Raw genomic sequence first — 20947 nt, forward strand, 5'->3', positions numbered from 1 at the left:
CCCAAACTTGGAGAAAGAAAGTCTTCAATAAATAACATCTTTACAAAAAAGAAATTTTAGCTAAAATTAAATTACCTAATCTAAAATTTTAATTTAAAAATCTTAAGTCAAGATTCCTTTTAAAATATTTTCATTGGAGGGCAAATAAATAGATGTAGTCAGAGACAAAATTGGATTCTTCCCACCTTCTTTCTTGTTAGGATTAAATCTCCATAACTAAATCCCAATCCTCATTCCTTTTATCATAAATTTGAGAGAGAGAGATAGAGGGAGAGAGAAAAATTCGTGCACTATAGAGAGGAAGATGAAGAAGAGAGAAGAAGAAGAAGAAGAAGGAAGGAGAAGGAGATTCGGACTATGCAAAACCAAAAACTTGACATCCAATTTTGACCCTTTTTTTAGTCGAATTGGAAAAATCGTACTTCACAATAAAACGTAGCCCTATCTCTTATCTTTACAACCCTACTTGAATTAGTCCAAACGAAGATCGGAATAGAGAGATATTATTGATTTACTGAAGGTAGATCATTCTGTGAAAAATCTGTGTTTCCCAAATCGGAGTTTATGCAATATAGTGATGTTGATTTCATCATTACCTTAATCATAAGACTCCATTAAAGTGATTCTGAATTAGGAAGACATATATCAACATTATTGAAGCATTTATTTGAGACCACTTATAGAAACCCTAGTCGCTTCACATAAGGTGAGTAGATCTTCAACCATTATACTTGCTATTTTCTCTTCATATAAAATTTGTCTTAAACCATTGTTTTAAATCTGAAATTTAGTTTTAAATTGAGATTTATCATGCTGAAAATATATTTCATTCATTCTTTTACTCAATTAAATTGTTCGCACATGATTGCTTGTAAGGAATGGTGATTTTCTTATGATTTAATTCACATATGTGTGTGCAAAATTTTTAATAATATCATGTTTATAGACTAATGAATCCAATGCCTATTTGTTGATAGTATGATGAAGGTCTATAAATGATTCTTCATGATTATAACTTAATGCATGATGTTTTTGGATGATGCATAAAAGTCCGATTTTGTTTAGGGTTTACATTTAAATTTTCATTGATATTATTGTTGGATAAGTGATTGCGAAGATTTTACCCAATCTTCCCTATTATTGTTCTTCACTTTATGTATTGATATGTTGATAAAAGTTACTGCTTTCAAACTTTATTTTTATTCTTTTCAATAGCATGTGTTAGAGTGGAATTGAGGAGTCATGACCCTAAGTTCTAAACTTGGATGTATAGCTTTAATTATAAACAAACCCTTGATTGTTATTTTATTGTTTACCTTACCGATATTGGTGAATATGTTGGGATAAGGATAAGTTGGCGAGTTTTTGAGCTACGAGCTTACCTTTATTGGAGCTATATGGGCTACTAGAAAGAGGAGTGATAATCAAAAACTCTTCAGGAGGGCTGGGGCAAGTTTGGTCACTAGTTTCTCCATTAGTTTCTTGATGTTGAGAGGGGACAGTGTTGTTGTGGTTGATCGTAACTAGAGTTCATACGCCGTTATCATGAGGGCCTTGACCACTGTATGGTAACTAGCTCACACTAGTCTATTAGGGAGTGATGTGTTTGTTATTTTATATTCTTTCGATATATCTTTCATTGATTGTTGTCATATATATTTTTCATTACAGTAGTGGTGATAAGCAAATATGGTTATGATCATTTTGTTATGTTTTTTTGGATTTATATATAAACATTATTGTATGTCTTTACATTTTGTATTACTTGTGCATGTTTTCACACTTGTATAGTTGTTGTGGATTTACTTGCTAAGCTTTTTTCGAAGCTTACCCTCACCACTTTTCAAATGAACAACTTTATGAATGCAAACCTGGATGTGAGGATGTACTAGAGGAGGAGGTTCAAGGGGACGAAACGTTCAGATTAGAAGAAGACAACTACTATTAAAAACTTTACACTTGCTTTCAATTTTAGAAGAACTTATTATTTGTTTAAGTTTAATTTAATTTTGGGATTGTAACCTTTATTTAAGAATTTTAAGTTTAATTTGAAAGTTGTAATAGCTTAGTTTAACTACCCTATTTTAGTTGAAGTCATAATCTATATATTTTAGACATGTGTTTGTGTTTTAGTTCTACTCTGGTTCATATCTCCTTGACATAAACGATCTTGTGGACCGTCAATGTCCCTAAACCGCTAGGGTGATTTTGGGGGCGTTACAGAGTAGTATCAGAGTACACTAGGTTTGAATTAGGATAGGATATGAATTAGAAACATGAACCTAGGATACTAAACTTGAACACATAAGAACTTTGAAACACTAAAACTTTGGATTTGAACACTAGCAGGAAAATTTCAGAATTAACTGTGTAGGAATCCAAAATTGCATAATATTTTAGACATACTTAGAAATTTAAATTACACTTGAAATTATTTACTATAAGTACCTAGATATGCCTAGGGAAACTTCACAAAATCTCAGCTAAACTGTGGTTGTGTTTCTAAGTCAAATAAATTTTGTATTTCAGAACGTACAATTACTGTCTAAACCTGGAAACTGAGAAAGATGGTGATAGTAGGGAGACATAGAAGTGGAATTTTAATTTGAAATTTATAGTAGTTTCCTTAATGAGTATAATTTCTACTATAAAAAGATTGAAATCTATTGGATTCGGAGAGAGTACTTCACACATTGTTTATTAGGGTTTGGTCAGAATCTGCCAGATTTGGAAACCTGAGTTTGGAGAGACTAGAAATCTAGATTAGGAAAATATTCTTAAAATAATTTTTAGATATGTTTTAAAACTCTAAGTTAGGTTTCTTAGAAATTTGGTTTCATCAGGTTTGAAATCGCAGAAGTATTAATTTCCTAATTTCTATTATGAACGGACAGAATTGGAGAAGACAGAAATTTTAATGAGTTGGAATTTGGGGGTGAATTGTTGATCTTTTGTATTTAGCCATAATGCTTCCGTAAAGAGCAAGACAGAGTGATGAAAATCTTCCACCACCACCAACTAAGGATGAATATTGATTTTTGAAATTACATGAAAATTATTGGAGATGACTTCTAGTGAACCATGAACATAGAAACTGGTAAGCATAGAGACATTAAACATAAATTGAAACTCTCTGGTATTTTATAATGGGCTTTAAGTGTGGAGTGGGAGTGATATATTTTCTTTACAATTTGAGGAGACTTTTGTGGAAGACACTGTAGATTCATCTTGCCAAGTATAGATAGAAAGTGAAGTTATGTCAGCCGATTCGATCTTTTTTTTTAAGTGATGGGTTTTGATGTCTTACTTGACATGAATTGATTATCCTCCTACTATGCTAGTGTTTATTATTTTTGAAGGAACAATTTTATTGGTACGAAGGAAAAGGTCCTAGACTTTTAGGACCCTCCAAGATTGTGGAACACATAATTTCGAGGATGAAATATTTTTAAAGGAGGGGAGGATGTAATACCTTGGAAATTTTTGAAAACTTATTAGTGGAACATGCTATGGTAAAAATGATTTGACTTATATTGTGAGGTGTATGTAGCGAGATTTGGAGATTCATGAATCTGGATGGTTCACACAAAAGAATTTGAATGATTTGAGCTTGAGTGATCCTATATGGATAAATGTCAAATGGTTGAAGACTAAGTCAATTATGAGTCAATTTATTGGTTAGTCCAACTCAAGTGTGAGTGGTGCAGTTATAGCAAAGTTTATTTTGGATCTTTGATATAGACTATGATTGAATAAATAAAGATATAGAGATAATGTCCAAGAAGCTTAAAGTTTTATTTGGCCAGATTTGCATATTACATCAGTGGTTCAAGAAAAATAAGATTGATTTTGGTCCAGTTTAGTGATACAACGTTTTAACCAAGAACCAAGTTACCATGTTGGATACTATTTATATTGGTCAATAGATTTAGTCTAATCAAAGTCAAATTTTTGGGGTCTAATTTAGTAAATTGGTTAAATTTCTAAATATAATATCTTAACCAATAATTGATGGGCAGTCAGAGAGAGTGACTCAGGCTTCGAGGAAACACCTATTTGCTTTGGATCACAAAGGGTAAGTCCTATATAATCATACTATTTTAATTATGACGATAATTTGGAGGAATCATAATATTCAAAGAGACATTGTGGGAGAAAGAAGATGAAATGCATTATAAGTATCCGTAACTGTTTAGAGATCTAAATATTTAAATTTTGAGGATGAAAATTTTTAAGGAGGCTGGATTGTAATATCCCGACATAATGGGGAGATCCAAATATATAAATTTCGAGGACAAAATTTCTTTAAGGAGGGTGGATTGTAATATCCCGACATAATGGAAAGATCCAAATATGTAAATTTCGAGGATGAAATTTTGTTAAGGGGTGGAGAATTGTAATACCCTGATTTTGGACTAGGATAATTTGATCTTTTTACCTAATGCAGGATTAGGGCAAGCTGAAATGTAGGAACTTGGACTAGCTAGAGAGCACACATGCAAGCATGGTAAGTAGTGTGCCTTAGTGTAACACCCTCATTTTGAGTTTATCCTTTGCCTAAGTGTAGAATTAGGGTTTTATTTATAGCATATATAATTTGATTTGGAAAGTAATTCATAGTTAGTAACCTAGCCTAGTGCTTAGACATTTAATTTAATTGTCTAGAGGCCTAGGGTTCTATTCTTTAGAGGAGAAATTAAATATTTATATTTTTTATAATTTTATAGGGCTTAGAATGGGCTTCTACGATTTTGACAGAGGAGAGAGAGGAAAATTCGTGCACTATAGAGAGGAAGAAGAAGAAGGAAGGAGAAGGAGATTCGAATGGTGTAGAACTAGCAACTTGACGTCTAATTTTGACCATATTTTGACCCGAATTGGGAAAATCGTATTTCACAATAAAACGTAGCCTTATCTCTTATCTTTGCAACCCAACTTGAATCAGCCCAAACGGAGATTGGAGTAGAGAGATACCACTGATTTACCAAAGGTAGATCATTCTATGAAAAATCTGTGTTTCCCAAATCTGATTTTATGCAATATAGTGATGTTGATTTCATCATTACCTTAATCAAAGGACTCCATTAAAGTGATTCTGAATTAGGAAGGTATATGTCAACATTATTGGAGCATTTATTTGAGGCCACTTATAGAAACCCTAGTCGCTTCACATAAGGTGAGTAGATCTTCAACCATTATACTTGATATTTTCTCTTCATATAAAATTTGTCTTAAACCATTGTTTTAAATCTAGAATTTAGTTTTAAATTGAGATTTATGATGCCGAAAATATATTTCATTCATGCTTTTACTCAATTAAATTGTTCATACATGATTGCTTACAAGGAATGGTGATTTCCTTATGATTTAATTCATATATGTGTGTGCAGAATTTTTAATAATGTCATGTTTATAGACTAATGAATCCAATGCCTATTTGTTGATAGTATGATGAAGGTCAATGAATGATTCTTCATGATTATAACTTAATGCATGATGTTTTTGGATGATGCATAAAAATTCGATTTTGTTTAGGGTTTACTTTTAAATTTTCATTGATGTTATTTTTGAATAAATGATTGCGAAGATTTTGTCCAATCTTCCCTATTATTGTTCTTCACTTTATATATTGATATGTTGATGAAAGTTACTATTTTCAAACTTTATTTTTATTCTTTTCAATAGCATGTGTTAGGGTGAAATTGAGGAGTCATGACCCTAAGTTCCGAACTTGGATGTATAGCTTTAATTATAAGCAAACCCTTGATTGTTATTTTGTTGTTTACCTTACCGACATTGGTGAATATGTTGGGGTAAGGATAAGTTGGCGAGTTTTTGAGCTACGGGCTTACCCTTATTAGAGTTATATGGGCTACTAGAAAGAGGAGTAATGATCAAAAACTCTTCAGGAGGGCTGGGGCAAGTTTGGTCACTAGTTTCTCCATTAGTTTCTTGATGTTGAGAGGGGACAGTGTTGTTGTGGTTGATCATAACTGAAGTTCATACGCCGCTATCATGAGGGCCTTGACCAGTGTATGGTAACTAGCTCACACTAGTCTATTAGGGAGTGATGTATTTGTTATTTTACGTTATTTTGATATATCTTTCGTTGATTGTTGTCATATATACTTTTCATTACAGTAGTGGTGATAAGAAAATATGATTATGATCATTTTGTTTTGTGTTTTCAGATTTATATATAAACATTATTATATGTCTTTATATTTTGTATTACTTGTGCATGTTTTCACACTTGTATAGTTGTTGTGGATTTACTTGCTAAACTTTTCCCAAAACTTACCCTCACCATTTTTTAGATGAACAACTTTATGAATGCAAACCTAGATGTGAGGATGTACTAGAGGAGGAGGTCCAAGGGGACAAAGCGTTCAGATTAGAAGAAGATAATTACTATTAAAAACTTTACACTTTCTTTCAATTTTAGAAGAACTTATTATTTGTTTAAGTTTAATTTAATTTTGGGATTGTAACCTTTATTTAAGAATTTTAAGTTTAATTTGAAAGTTGTAATAGCTTAGTTTGACTACCCTATTTTAGTTGAAGTCTTAATCTATATATTTTAGACATGTGTTTGTGTTGGTTCTACTCCAGTTCATATCTCCTTGACATAAACGATCTTGTGGACCGTCAATGTCTCTAAACCACTAGGGTGATTTTAGGGGCGTTACAGTTTAAATCAGTCCCCGATCTCTAGACGTTGGCACTGGACGTTTGACCCAATCGTCCAGAGAATGGTTGACAGCACTGACGAAATTCTTGAATTTTGACTTGAATCCACATGGTATAAATGGGCATTTTGGACATTTTCAAACCATATAGTTGGTCATGATGGCATTATGGGTAATTCAAAAAAAAAATTAATAATACTAATGTAATAATATAAGATATATATGCAATACAAGAAAGAAAGAAAAAAAAAAAAACAAAAGATGAGATTTTTTTTAAAACGGAACTTGTGGCGTGTATATGTACATTTATGTAAATAAAGTATATATGAATTTTGATGTAAGGACTTGTGTGTAGATATTGAGAGTAGAAATCCAAACATAGATAGGTAGGGATAAAAAAAATGAAAATAATATATATATATATATAAAGTAAGCTTGACTGAACACATTTAGGTATCGGGAGTGGCGTGTCGACGCGAGCTAGAAAGAGAACCCTAATTAGCATCGTCTTTTAAGTTTCTAATATGCATGTAACCGACTGATGCATTAAAATTTTGTAAAATATTATTGTTTTGCTTATATCATTGTGTTACCTCATTTAAGATTTCTAACTGTATTACCTAAGTTCAAGTAGCCTTAAGTACATCCATCCAAGATAGGGAACCATAGGACCCTAATGATTAAAAAAAAATCTCTCTATGACAGGGTTGGTTGTGTTGTTCGAGCCCGACAAACCCCAGTGACATGCACTACATTAGATGACAAAGAAAGAGGCTAGCTCGAATCCAGAGGATTAGAACCCAAGCAGAGAAGTACCTAGTAGTATACTTAGAACATCTTGATACCAGTAGGGAGGAGGACCGCAATATTTATCTTGCTCTAGTTGGTGAGATTAGGAGTGACCTAGTGTATCTGGACCTATAGGCTTTTATTACAGGGAGAAGGTTGGAACGCCTTGCTTGCTAAACACAGGTATAAACCAAAAGATGCTTAACTATTATAGAAATTAATCCTGTTGTCTTATATGATTTTCTTCTTTTTAAGATGTGAAAATTCTCCTTGTTATATGGAAATGTTATCAAATTGCAACTTAGGAAGATGCTATCCTGTGTATCTTAGATCAAATTAGAACTTTCACTAGTAAAGATAAGCATAGAGTTATTCATTGCGAAATTCCTTTCAGTAATCAAACATGGTTAACACAAGAGCAAACCGGGGTGGTCGTCGTGGAAGAGGCCCTCGATTCATTCCGAAAGTTGAGCTACCAGATAGAGCCGATGCTCAAAATTTCAAGGTATCAGTTACTTCACCAAGAGTACCCCGAGCTATCCAAAATCCAGTGCCAGTAGCTGCCCCAACTGTTGCAACCGTACCCCCACCGGGTATGGATACTGGTGAAGTAAATACCATCATGACAACTATGATGCAGACTATGTAGCAACAACAAGAGTTGTTGGGCTAGATGACTGCTCAATTTGCGACTATAATGTAGCAGTGAGCAGCACCACCACCATCCAATCGGCCCCTGTAATTTTCACCACCTATGCCTCAACACGCGGTGGAAAGCTCCACAGCTAAAGTGTCACACCCCAAACCAACCCCTGGGAGGATTAGGTAGGTGACCCGAATTGCATAATGGCAATCTGCCAAATCCCACAGATCTAGAAGTAGTTAATACATTCACAAACACACATCCACAGTATTACCACAAGTAAACTCAAAGTGCTGCAGAAACTATAATTGCGTTAAAAGAAAAGGAAGCGTAGCAGTACAGGAAATGATTGTTATATACATAAGTAAGCTGAATCATTCCCTCTCTCATACCCACAAATTGAACAATAAAAGATACCAAATACATAAGCTGAAATAAAAAGGAAATTATATATTTATAGGGCGAGACAACTCGAGCCCCAAAATGAAAGAGAAAGACTAAAAGCAGGAATGGGGATAAACTCCTAACAAAGTCAAAAAGGAGTCCCTAAGACAAAAAGTAGCATCATCAGCATCGACGTTAAAACCCTTCACGGGTCAGTCCTTAGTAGTCACCGAAAACACTCGGACCATCGGCACAACCTCTGTTGGGGTCCACACCAATAAGCTCATAACCACTAAGGCACTCCTCTGCGTAATGAGCCTCCCCGCCACAGTGACATCCACCTGTACAATCATCTAAGAGAAAAACATATATAACAGAGTGTGAGCCCCACTGAGCCAGTGAGTAAAACATATCATCATGCATGCATATACAACCACATTCATATGAATCCTACATGAAAATGCAGTCCAGTTATTACTAGCCACCTAACATCACAACTAGGGCAGGTTAGTTCTACTACAATCCCCAATACATGTATCCCTAGTGCGAGCTTTTAACCCCTTCCTGCGATACACCCATTGAGTTATCAAAGAGGACCAGTCAGCTCCCGCATTCATTCCTAGGTCAGCCCGACCAGTCCCCTGTGATTATCCTATGAGGTAACCGTCAGCATTTAGCTCAATTCTTTTCTTTTTTTTTTTCTTCTGGATTAAATGTGGCATTAAGCCCGGCATATAGCTCATAATCACATTTTTTTTCCTTATTATAGTTTTAAGCCTGACATATAGCTCATAATTGAATTGTGGCTTAAAACCAGGCATATAGCTCAAGGATATACGGTCGCTCCCATAGACATCTAACACCTTAACCCCTGTTGGCAAGGGTGCGTTGCACGGGTGATGAAACTCTAACCCCATGTCTATATGGCATCGTATGAGTCAGGCGGTGTCAATCGTATCCCATTCTACTGGCTACCACAAACCTTATTTCCAAGCCGACTACGGCATCTAGTCTAGCATACACAATCAGCATAGAATATTCAAGCAGAGTTGATCAACACTCAGCACAATGTTACATTGTATTTATAAGACTTGAATTAAACATGAATCATATTATTAATAATTATGAAAATTAGGTTCAGCATGTTATTCATGTTACATGTACATACACGATAACATTTCACTCACCTGGGTCTGGTTCTATGAGATCAGTTGCTATTTTAGTTCCGGCTGCAGTCTGGCAGTGTTCCTCGAGCGCGGGATCAAACCCTAAAGTATAAATTAAAAATATATCATTTAATATTCCAAACTATTTTTGGATGTCCTAGTGTCGATCTAGGCTCATTGGTTTGACTCGGTGCACAGTAAGGCATCACTTGGAATTCTCCGGGCCTTGCACTGGGCTTTAGGCCTATGTCCCGGTGCATCATCCGAAGAATGTGGTCTAGGGATAGAATGGTAATTCACTACTGTAGTACATGATTCTAGGTCACAATAGTCTTACAACACAGTCCCCAGGTCAGCAGTGCTATAGGACCAACACAGACAGGGTTTCCAAGCCCTGCAGGGCCCACTTGGGTACCCAAGGTGTTCATAATTATGGATAAATGTGAGGAGGGGTATTTTGGTCATTTACCACCTCCTTACAATGTTTACAGTCCACTGGTGGAAGCCCCCAAGATCTGATCTGTAGAATACCCATTTTAATTCTCTGAGTGATGTCTCTAGGTGATGTGTGCATCGCCCAGTGCATCACCCAGTGCCTATTCAGAACATGAACAGGCCTATTTTCTTAGGTTTTACACCATAGGCAGTGCCTTGATCATCCCTACATGCATGTTAGGTCATTGTGGACCTCATGTGGGGTGGTTTGCAGTGGTCCACTCGGATCTTGACCTGGGCCCACTACTTGGCTGCTAGGAGCTGCTTAGACTGCCCAGTGAATAGTAACCCAGCTAAGTTCTAGCTGCTGGTCAGGATTTGGGTTGCACGCAAGGCTGTTCCTACATGGAGTAGGGTGGTCTAGGGCTGCTGCAACACATGGCTAGGCTGGAAGCAGCTTGTGTGCACAGATCCAAGCCCAGATTGCCTATTCTTGGTGCAACAGTGCAGTGCAATCTGGTACAGAGACAAGCTTCTGTCTTAGGAACAAAACAGTAGTAAAAATTCATATAAAATCCTCAGATTCTTCCATGCATCATGTTTGCATGTTGGATCTGAGGTGACACATGGAATCCCCCAGCTGTTCTGGGCTACCAATGGCCAGAAACTCATCCAAACAACAGAGATCTAAGGAGATGAACAGAGAACAGCATAGCAGCATACTTAAGGTATGATTTTTATACCTGAATCAGGTTGGGTAGGCTGCTGGGGCTGAGCTTGGAGGCAGGGACAGTTTCTCCTCCTTCCCTCTTCTTCTTTCTCTTCCTTTCTTCTTCCTCTCTTTCTCTTTTCTCTCTTTTCTCTCCCACGGTTTCAGTAGTGAACTAAAGCTCTAAAACTTAGTTGGTGTCCTCTATTTATCGGACAGCTCCCCACTGAGTCCTGTTTGGCTACTTAGGTCCCTTTTCAAAATGCATTTTTAGATTGATTCTCAGTCATTCTGGGCATTTTGGTGGGGTCCACAGGGGTCCAAGGGTATGAGGTGGTTCCTTAGGCTCCCTTCAACCTATGGAGGGTGCCCATGGCCAGTAGGGGTGGTTCCCACACAACTGCTGATTAAAATATCCATTTTTCCCACTCTGGGTGATGTCCCTGGGTGATTTATGCATCGCCCAGTGCATCACCTAGAGAATATAGCAAAGCTGTATCTCAATGAGGCTTGCACAGGGGTTTGGCCCAGGGTCTAGGCCTTACACCTATACCTCACCCAGGGTAATTTGCACCCTTTTTCAGGTGTAGGCCCCACATTTATAAGGAGGAGGGAGAATACCTAGAGTTCAAGCTGTACATTATGCTGTGGGCTATACAACTGCAAGGGTCTGCAATCCATCTTCTGACAGGTATGTAGGAGGACATCCTCGAGGGTTCTCCATTAAATTCAATCACTGGGGTGATGCTCCACAGTGTGCTTGGATGCCATGTTAGGGGTTCCTGTCCTTCAATCAAATTCCCAGCCAGTCAAGGGCAGGTTTGATATTTCTCCCCACCTTACAAAAATTTTGTCCTCGAAATTTGCTTACCTTGTAGCTCGAAGAGTTGGGGATACTTTTCCTACATTTCCTCTTCGTGTTCCCATGATGCTTCTTCTATGGGACTGTTTCCCCATTGAACCTTGACGAATGCGACCGTACGGCTACGGAGGTTATGTTTTTTTCTGTCCAATATCTCCGTAGGCTGTTCTTCATAGGTCATGTCTACATCCAACTGTTCAGGTTCAGCTGAGAGTACATGTGCCGGGTTGTTGATGTACTTTCTTAGCATCGACACATGGAAAACATCATGGATGCCTTGCAAGGAAAGCGGTAATGCCAACCGGTATGCTACGGGTCCCACTCTGTTGAGGATTTCATAAGGACCAATGAATCTTGGGCTCAGCTTGCCCTTCTTGTTGAAATGTAGCAATCCCTTCATTGGAGAAACTCGGAGGAATACCTTCTCTTCGGCTCTGAATTCGATATTCTTACTCCGATGATCAGCATAACTCTTCTATCTTTATTGGGCCACTTTAATCTTCTCTCTAATGATATCCACCTTCTCATAGGTTGCTTGTATCATCTCGGGCCCAAGATACTTCTGTTCTCTAACTTTGTCCCAATACAACGGGGTCCGGCACTTCCGACCATAAAGAGATTCATAAGGTGCCATGCCAATGGTGGAGTGGTAGCTATTGTTGTATGCAAATTCCACCAAAGGTATGTGAGCATTCTAGCTGTCGTTCATTTCCAATATACAGGATCTGAGAATGTCCTCCAGAGTCTGGATTGTTCTTTCGGACTGTCCATCCGTCTGAGGATGGAAAGCCATACTGAGATTTAGATGAGATCCTAGTGCCTTCTGTAAACTTCTCCAAAACCTTAAGGTAAATCGAGGATCCTTATCAGATACAATGCTGACAGGTACACCATGTAAGCGGACTATGTTCTCAATATATAGTTGAGCGAGCTTCTCCATCGAATAGTTTATTCTAATTGGTATGAAGTGAGCCGCTTTCGTCAGTCCGTCTACAATCTCCCAGATTGTGTTCATCCCTTTCCTGGTGTTGGGTAAATTTGTCACAAAATCCATAGTAATTCTTTCCCACTTCCATTCAGGTATAGGGAGTGGCTGCAATAATCCATATGGTAAGCGTCTCTCCGCCTTTATTTGCTGGCAGGTGAGGCATTCAGACACGTATATGGCTATAGTTTGCTTCATCCCAATCCACCAATAGTACTTCTTCAGATCCGTGTACATCTTCGTGCTTCCAGGGTGGATTGAATAGGGTGAGTTGTGTGCCTCTGTAAGGATTCGGTCTTATACCTCGTAATCAGCAGGCACCGCTAGTCTATCTTTGAACTTCAATGCCCCGTCATGGGCCAGCAAAAAGTTTGGGTCCTTGTGGACACCATGCTGCACTTCCCAAATTATCTTGGCCAATTTGGGGTCAAGAGGCTGCTTCTCAATTATCTCTTCTTGTATCAACGGTTGTATATCCATGGCTGCTAGCTGTATAGCTGTTCCTTCAATCATGAGCTCTAGGTCAAATTTTTGTGCCTCTTCAAGAAGTTGGTCGCTTACAACCAAAGAAGCGAGAGATGCAGGTCTGTGATTTCTTGCTTAATGCATCCACCACAACATTGGCCTTACCAGGGTGGTACTGAATCTCACAGTTGTAGTCCTTCACTAGTTCTAACCACCGTCTTTGTCTCATATTTAGCTCCTTCTGGGTGAAGAAATACTTTAGACTCTTGTGACCGCTGAAGATTTTGCTCTTTTCACCGTATAGGTAATGTCGCCATATCTTCAACATGAAGACTACCACTGCCAACTCTAAGTCATGAGTGGGGTAGTTCTTTTCGTGTTCCTTCAGCTGTCTTGAGGCATAGGCGACTACTTTACCTTTCTGCATTAAGACGCCACCCAATCCTATTCTAGATGTGTCGGTGTATACCACCATTCCTCCGGTGCCATCCAGAATAGTCAAAACTGGAGCCGACACCAATCGGTTTCTTAACTCTTGTAAGCTTTTTTCACAATCCTCGTTCCATTCAAACTTTGCACCCTTCTTCGTTAGCTTCGTCATGGGCGCCGAGATGCACGAGAAATTTTCAATGAATCGATGGTAATATCCAGCCAAACCCAAGAAACTTCGGATCTCAGTGGCATTCTTTGGAGTCTCCCACTCGCACTTCATCTGGGTCAACCTTGATGCCATCCTTGGTGACGATATACCCCAGGAATCCAATTTGGTGAAGCAAAAAGTACACTTGCTGAACTTGGCATATAGCTGGTGTTCTCGTAAACGCTGCAACACGAAGGTAAGGTATCGAGCATGCCCCTCTTCACTCTTGGAGTACACCAGAATATCATCAATAAACACGATGATGAACTTGTCCAACACGTCATGAAATACTCTATTCATCATGTCCATGAACGCTACCGGAGCATTGGTTAACTCGAACGATAATACTAGGAATTCATAATGTCTGTATCGAGTTCTAAACGCCGTCTTATGAATTTTGCCACTCTTGATCTTCAACTGGTGGTATCCAGACCTAAGATCGATCTTGGAGAAAACTCTTGCTCCCTGTAGCTGGTCAAATAGGTCGTCAATGCATGGAAATGGGTATCGATTCTTGATTGTCAACTTATTCAATTCACGGTAGTCGATACACAACCTCATACTACCGTCCTTCTTTTTCACAAATAGCATGGGTGCTCCCCAGGGAGATACGCTAGGTCATATAAAACCTTTCTTCAGCAAGTCTTGGAGTTGGACCTACAGTTCCTTCAGCTCGCTAGGTGCCATTCGATATGGTGCCTTGGATACTGATGATGCACCAGGAATCAGATCAATTGCGAACTCTGTCTCGCGATCAGGCGGTAATTGAGTTAGATCTTCTGGAAAAACATCAGGAAATTCTCTGACGATGTCCAGTTCCTCCAAAGGCTTTATCTTTGCCTCGGTGTCCATAACAGTGGCCAAAAAGCCTTGACATCCTTCATCTAACAACTACCGTGCCTGGAGGGTGGATAAGGTTATTCTTCTGGGCTTCCTCATCGGTTCACTTTGGTAGGTGAAAACCGACCCATCTTCCAATTTGAATATTATTTTCTTCTCCGCACACATGACGTTTGCTCCATAGGCAGATAGCCAATCCATGTCTAGTATCACGTCAAAGTCCTTCATATCAAACTTTATCAGACGTGCGATCAGGTTCTTTCCACAGATTTCTACCTGACAGGGGTCGTAGGCTTCCTTCAAGCTCATGACACTACCCATCGGCGTGTTGACTACTAAATCGTGCCTGATGTCCCTTGGTTGATCGATCATCCTACTCGCGAAGGTAGTAGAAACGAAAGAGTGGGATGCGCCTGAGTCGAATAATACTCGTGTGGGAATGGTTGAGACATTCAGGGTAACTAGGTTTGTATAAAATTTAGGTTTCACATTCCATAGGCTATTCTCTACAATTTAGTAGTGTTCAATGGACTTACCTGTCATTACATCGGGGTTCGCCTCCGCTTCCTCATTTGTCAGCGCGAACACCTTTCCTCGCGTTCGATTGTCCAGAGCTGAAAAGGTCTAGCGTAGGACTGATTTGACGAGTACGTGTTGTATTCGCGATGCCTGCATTCTCTAGCCATGTGCCCTACTTTGTTGGACACATAGCATTTGCTGGGCGGAACAGCCGGCGATGAGGCTTGGCTAACTTGGCTTGTGGCTATTCGGGCTGGTGAAGCTGCCGTTGTTGCTTGATTCATAGTCGGTTGAGCAGGCCAATTAATAGTGGGGTGGAAAGGGTTTCGACCCACATCTGGCCTACAGTACGGAGTCAGATTGGGGCTCGAACTAGTTCCTCGGAAAACTGTATTCGGCCAACCGAAACTCGGGTAGTTGTTGGGTCTCTTGCCCAATCCGGGCGACGTTGTAGCTTTCTCTCTTTCCTTCTCCTTCAATCTGTCCTCCATAGTCTTCGCCTTATCGACCATCTGAGCATAATCCCGAATATCTATAATTGAAAAAATAGATCCGATCTTAGGTTTAAGTCCCTTCTCAAAATTCTTCGTCTCACTGACTTCCCCTTTCAGGTGCTCCAGAGCGAAGTGGAACAGATCTTCGAACCGTTGTTGATAGTCCAGCACTGACTTGGTTCCTTCCACAAGTGCAGAGAACTCAACTTCCTTTCTGTCCCTAAAGCTCTCCGAAAAGTAGTTCTTGAAGAAGACCTCTTTAAATTGCTCCCACGAGGGATTGGGATGAGTGGCTTCTAGGTTTGGCTTAGTAGCCTTCCACCAGGCTTCAGCCTTGTTCTGTAGCTGATAACCTGCACATATCAGGTTTAGTGCATCCATACACTCAAGCACATTCAAATGTCTCCAGGGCACTAATCCATCGCTCTGGCTGCATTGCCTTGGAGTTCAACTTGGAAAACACAGGTGGTTGGAGTTTCTTGAACCTCTCCATCACCTTCGTTGTGGAGTTTTCCGCTAAGTGTTGAGGCACAGGTGGTGGGAAAAGTACAGGCCGGTTGGGTGGTGGAGGTGTTGCTGCGCGCTCTTGCATCATGGCAGCAAATTGAGTAGACATTTGGCCCAGCAATTCTTGTTGTTGCTGCATGGTCCACATCATAGTGGTCATGACGGCATTCACCTCACCAATTGCTATACCCGGCTGAGGTACCGCAGCAGTGGCTTGAGCAGCCATTGGTACCCTCGGTGAAGTAGCCGACGCTTCAAAATTTTGAGCTTCGGTTCCATTTGGCAGCTCAATTTCTGGAATATAAGTGGTAGCATTCTAAGTTGCACATATCACATATGGCAGCTTATGCATGGTTGAAATGTGAGAAGGAGGAAGACCTAGACTGCCTTGCTGTCCTCCGAAATGCAGGTATCATTGGCCTAGCAGGTAGCTTATTCAAGGCTGAAAGCCACTATGTACGTCTAAGCCTAATCAAGAGCATGGTCATGAACTACTTGAGTTTTAGTCTTATTCCAACTGCCTAGGGTCATGAATATATCATGTTATACATTCATTCAATCTAGCTCCATTAATTCAATACTATACTTTTCATCTTCTGCTTATTCATTAGTCTTCAATCACAATTCCCCTAGAGAAGTGTCCTTCAAGGTTATGTCCATTTTATGAACCATCTAGGAACAAAGAAATGTCAAGACTTTTCCAAGACTAGGTGAGGCCTATCCAAGACAATCTGGAGGATTCATGTGAGAATGGCACATCTAACATCTCCATCAGTACTTAGTCCAGAATAGACCCAAATTTAGAGACATTGACAGTTCTGTCATGGCAGCCCTTTAGGAACCAGTGGGGGGAGTGATTATATTCAGCTTTACACATGCACCCACGTGGCTATAGTGATAACGAATCAGGAACTCAGAATTGTTTTTTTTTATTTTTTATATTCTCCAGGCTAAGGATCAAATAGGCAGCTTCTTCTACTTCCCTTCACTTGCATTCCACAAGGCAGCAGGAGGGTTTGGTGGAATCAAGATCTTTAGCCGCCCAAGAATTCATGTTCCTTTTCCTAACCCAGCTGGAGAGCATACAGTTCTGGCTGGTGACTGGTTCAAGAAAAACCAAAGTAACAGTATAATTGGGTTCTTCTAAAGAATCATAACACATATAGTTGCTGGTTTTAGTACAAAAGAGAGAAATCCATTGAGATATTCGAATCGAATCCGTCTAATTGGCCCAAGCTCGATCCCATTTCTTGCTGATTCATTCTGATCCCTTGTTGATTCTGCTTTGGATTGTTTTCTTTTCCTAAATACTGATATAAGCTTCCGTGTCATTAACATGATTTGAAAGCAATCTTAGACACTGGGAATGGTTAGCCCCTTGCTGATGGGCTTCTCATCAATGGCCGTGGTTGGAATGGATGCACATTCAACGTTGATCATGGTAACCATAAATCATGATTTTCTGCAACTCAAGCTGCCACTCACTGAAATTCCAAGTTGTTTTGGCTGTATAGTCTCACTGTTCTATATATATTGGGCAGGTAAGACATACAGGTTCAGGATTTCAAATGTGGGTCTTACCACATCCATAAACTTCAGAATTCAGGTACACAAGTTGAAGCTGATAAAGGTGGAAGGGTCTCACACACTTCCGAACACCTACTCTTCCCTTGATATCCATCTGGGCCAGTCTTACTCTGTTTTGGTTACTGCCGATCAGCCTGTACAGGATTACTACATTGCTGTTTCTTCACGTTTCACCAACCCAGTTCTCACAACTACAGCCATTCTCCATTACAGTAACTCAGTTAAAGGAGTTTCTGGTCCTCCTCCTGGTGGTCCAACAACTCAAATCGATTCGTCTCTTAACCAGGCCAGATCTATCAGGTACTCACCCATATCCCATCGATCAATCAAATCCTACTCTGCTAATAATGCTCTTCTTAATATGATTGTCTCTGCCTCTGTTGAAACAGATGGAATTTGACTGCAAGTGGTTCAAGACCCAATCCTCTAGGCTTATCACTATGGATTGGTAAACACCGACCGTACAATCAAGCTTGCCAATAATGCAAACATCGTTAATGGCAAGCCGAGGTATGCTGTTAATGGTGTCTCCTTCGTTCCAGCAGACACACCATTGAAACTAGCAGATTACAAGATCCCTGGCATCTTCAATTTTGGAAGCATTCCCGATAAACATCCTGGTGACGGCAGATTCGACCTTAAGACTTCTGTCATGGCTGCAGATTTCAGGGCTTATGTTGAGATTGTGTTTGAGGATTGGACGGACACTGTACAATCATGGCACATTGATGGTTATTCCTTTTTTGTTGTCAGGTAAGGTTTATAGGCCATGAAAAGATTCATTCTTTCCTTATCGTGGGTTCATCTTGATTTGGAGTACATTACCAGATTCAACAAATTGAATTCTCTCTTATAGTTGTCAAGGCATCGCCTAGGCACCACCTGGACGGCCAGTCTCTTTCTTGGGTGCAAGGCATCATGCCTTATTGACACTTCATGAGTTTACATTGATTTATGTTTTTTTTTTTTTTGTTTTTTGATGAATATGCTTACATTATGTCCTATGTTTTGTTTATTATATGTTGGGTTTCTCATATTAGGTCATTACTAGCATAATTATGTTTGCATTGATATGGCTTCTATTTTGCATATAAGCATAATTATATAAAATTATCATTGCTATATTACATATACTCATACTGGCGCCTAGGCAACGTCTAGGCGAGTGCCTCATCGCTTAGACACCCCTCCAATGCCTTAGGTCATCTAATAGCCAGGACAATTATGTTTTGTATAGTTGTTAAATTGCTCTATTTTTAACCTGCTTTTTTTATATTGGTGTTGCTCAACATCCTTGCCAACTAAAATCTATCCCATGTTAGCTTTCCTCTGCTATTTAAATTTTTCTGGTCCGTGCATGTTTGAATTTTTTTTTCAATATTACATCGGGGTCATTTCTATTTCTATTTTATATTTTTAAAGGCTACATTTGAGGATTCATTTGGTTTTCAAACATTATGTACAAGGAAAAGTTTCAGGTAAATCTCATGGTTCCACGGACTTTACCTTAAAGTTCTCCTTTTACCTGGAAATAAATGGAGCCTAAAGGTGAGATGCAAAATGCAAGGAGCAGTTTCTCCAAAACCAAAAGATTGCCTTTGAAAACCTAGCACAAGAACCATTTTGATGCTTAAATTTTTTATTGACGGAATGACAGATGGAGTAGCCTAATTTTGCACATAAATTTTCTTCCTTTTCTTCCCGGAGAAATTTTCATATTTAATGCAAGGTTCCTAAAATATCTTTTTTGCCTCTACACATGGTCACACGTGCATTTGCATGTGCATATTTACTAGTGTATATATATATATATGTATATAAATATAAATATAGCTATATATACGTATATATATGTATATAAATATAAATATAGCTATATATACATATATATATGTATATATATATATATATATATATATGTATATATATATATATATATATATATATAGTTTTATTATTTTACTTGTTTTAATTAAAAATATATTATCCACCACGCTACAATCTCCACTAGTGATAATATTATTATTAATAATTTTTCAGTTTTTCATGCTCCCCTTAAAATTTTCTAGCTTGCATTATTGATAGTCAATGAGGGCCCTCGAAATAGAATCTTTTCTTCTGAAACTCTCATTGGCCTCATTTCAATTTCCTTAAATCCTACTTTCAATATTAGATAGTTTAAGCCTAGGTTTATCCATTTTCCTTGGTCCCAACACAATTTTCCAGGTCATATCATTGTCAGGCAATGAGGGCCCTTGAAATGGAATCTTTTTTTGGATTTCCAATTAATCTGGTTTCAATGTCAACGAATCCCCCTTTCAAAATATATATTAATAAAACCCAATAGCATCAAATATATATATATATATATATATATATATATATGCCTATAAATATAACTCTCTCTCTCTATATATATATTTTTATATTTTTAAGCAAACATTTATTTTATTACTTAATTTTTCTTGGATTATTTATATAACTCTTATATATATAAACAAATGTCTATGGCCAAGTTTCCCTTAAAACCACTGCTATATACTAACATATAGCTGTAGCTTTTCTCAACCGCGGTAGAACGTTTGCCATCTCGCTAATTAGAGTTGAACATGTATATTTATTTATGGCCTCGATTTTAAATAACTGCGACTAATGGTGAAATTTCAAGAATAAAAAAAACTTCACTTCCCGCCATTCTACTTCATTTATCAATTTCTTTTTAACAAGCGGAGGAGAGGAGGAGGAGGATTAAGGAAGAAGAAGAGGAAGAAGAAAAAGAAGAGGATCAAGGAAATCGATCAGGTCGGGCACTTTCACGGTAAGTTTTTTTTTTTTTTTTTTTTTTAATCTTCTGACCTCTCTCTCTCTCTCTCTCTCTCTCTCTCTGACTTTTGATTTCATTTCTGTAAACGTTGCTTGGCAGGGGCTGCACGCAGAAGGATCGAGGAAATCAATCAGGGTCGAGCACTTTCACGGCAAATTTTTTTTTAAAATCTTTTGACCTCTCTCTTTCTCTCTCTAACCCTTGATTTCATTATTGCTTACAGGTGGTTGCTTGGTAGGGGCTGCACACAGAGTCTAGGTAGAGGGTGGGGTGGGGTAGTGAGAATTGAAGAAGAAGACCGTAAGTTTTTTTTAAAAGAATTTTCTGACCTCAAGTTTTTTTTTTTTTTTTTTAATTTCTGATCTCTCTAACCCTTGATTTCATGTCTTTTTTATAGGTTGTTGTGCAG

The 20947-nt window shown here is 38.4% G+C and overlaps 1 pseudogene; it reads left to right on the plus strand.

The window, feature by feature from the left end:
• Positions 1 to 16463: 16463 nt before the first annotated feature.
• On the plus strand, positions 16464 to 18473 carry LOC122650563 (annotated as a pseudogene).
• The last annotated feature ends 2474 nt before the right edge of the window (positions 18474 to 20947 follow it).

Source organism: Telopea speciosissima, chromosome 1, assembly GCF_018873765.1.
Source record: "Telopea speciosissima isolate NSW1024214 ecotype Mountain lineage chromosome 1, Tspe_v1, whole genome shotgun sequence".
In the NCBI taxonomy this organism is placed as follows: Eukaryota; Viridiplantae; Streptophyta; class Magnoliopsida; order Proteales; family Proteaceae; genus Telopea; species Telopea speciosissima.